Genomic DNA, 2,106 nt, shown 5'->3' on the forward strand with positions numbered 1-2,106 from the left:
TTTTCCGTAGTAGTCATTATTGTCACGGATGTCAAACGGTAATAAAAACTCTTCATATATACACAAACAAGTTTGTGTGTGTGTATTACACAAAAATGGAGAAGGTTACACCAAATATCACTATGGCTTACAAAATACAATATGGAGGCTATACAGAGAAAAATCAAAAGCTAGGGCTCATGCGTAAAACACTGCGGGTCTCTACGCAGCGTCTTATCCATTTTGCATATATACGCTCTGCTGGCAGAGATCAGGCATGGCTACACGTGCACTGCGCATGCTTGCTTGTTACACGGACAAGCGCAGTGTGACCTTTTTTTTTTTTTAAATCGCCCACTCTGTTTCAATCAAACTACTAACAACCACTTGACTGTATGTTTGGGTGTGGGTGCTTCTCATGCTCCACCCCTGGGGTCGTGATCACTCCACCCCCTGGTGACGTCATCACAGGTTCTAAAACATATATAAAACACAGAGCCTGGCCGACAGAAGAACAACAAAGTTAGGGCTCTTGGAAGGGGAGGACAAAAATGTCTGGAAATCAGCATGGATGTACCACAGCTGTGTATCAGGATGCATGTAGTAGAGCTGAGTGTGATGTGTGGGGATCATAATGGATGTACCATGTAGCACAGCTGTGTGGCACATTGCACCGCCAGTAACACTGGTACTATAATTTCCTAATAATTACTAGTGTATTGCATATCATACGCAACCCATACGAGTGTATAGGGCTCATGCTGTGCTATACGCAGAGAAATAGAGCATGCTGTGATTTATTTCTCTTGTGTAGCTACACTCAGTGTCTACGGACTAGTCCATTGACTCGATTTACCGTGTATCGCGCATCCATACAATGCACATGTAATACATGAGAAAATACCGTCGTGGACATGAGCCCTTAGTCCACGCCGCACTGCAGCATTTTAAAGCGGGCTCAGGATATAACTGCTGCAAATAAATGGGTTGTAAGGACAGCATTATTTTAACCCCCCCCCCCCTTTATTTTTTTAAACCTACAATTTTTGAGAATCCCATTGCTAATGGGGTTGGTTAGAAAAAAAAAAGGGGGATAAAATGGCAACCTCCACGTTTATAGTCTGAGTCGCTGCAAATTGGGGTATTTGAGGGCAAAATAGAGTTGCATGTCGGGGGAAGGATTGCAGTACTCCAAGACCCTGATGACTGATTCTAGCACCGTAGGGCTAGTGGTAGACCTGAAACTAAAGTTTGCCAGAATTTATTTCTGCCTCGCATGCAGTTTTGGTATCACTACTGGAGCAAAGCAATGCGTAGGCCTGCTCTACAGAATATTTCCTACGAGCCATTTTGGAACTTTTTTTTTTTGTAAAGCGCAACGTGCAAATCCTAAAACAGAAATATGAATTGGCAGATGTACGCTACTCAAACTACTATTTTTTCAATAAAGGGAAAAAAAACTGTGGTGGACTGCACATGATAACTCAACACTGCCTAGACCGTATGCTAGCCAGAAAAAAAACAGACTGAGAAGAAAAAAATCAGTAGATGTACAATTCTAACAGGATGCTACTAAGCTTTTGGGGTTTTTTTTCATAAAGAAAAGGAAAAGTGCACGTAATAGTATAGCTCTGCCTAAACTGTGTTACAAACAAATAAGAAAAGCTGAAGGGGAAAAAAAATAAACAAAAAAGCAAAGAGGGGTGTGCTTTATTTTGTGGGTGATGAGGGGAACAGATCTGTCTTTAACTCTTTAACACTCTACAGCACAGGAAAAGCAGATTTTTCACTCTCTTCTCACACAAACATTCAGTGAGGGAAGAAAAAGAAATGGCACAAATCCTTGTGCTCTAGTTGATGAATGGATTACTGTTAGAGATGAGCGAGCGTACTCGTCTGAGCTTGATACTCGTTCGAGTATTAGCGTGTTCGAGATGCTCGTTATTCGAAACGAGCACCACGCGATGTTCGAGTTACTTTCACTTTCATCTCTGAGACATTAGCGCACTTTTCTGGCCAATAGAAAGACATGGAAGGCATTACAACTTCCTCCTGTGACGTTCCAGTCCTATACCACCCCCCCTGCAGTGAGTGGCTGGGGAGATCAGGTGTCAACCGAGTATTTAA

The sequence above is a fragment of the Eleutherodactylus coqui genome, chromosome 8, assembly GCF_035609145.1.
Source record: "Eleutherodactylus coqui strain aEleCoq1 chromosome 8, aEleCoq1.hap1, whole genome shotgun sequence".
NCBI classification, from domain to species: domain Eukaryota; kingdom Metazoa; phylum Chordata; class Amphibia; order Anura; family Eleutherodactylidae; genus Eleutherodactylus; species Eleutherodactylus coqui.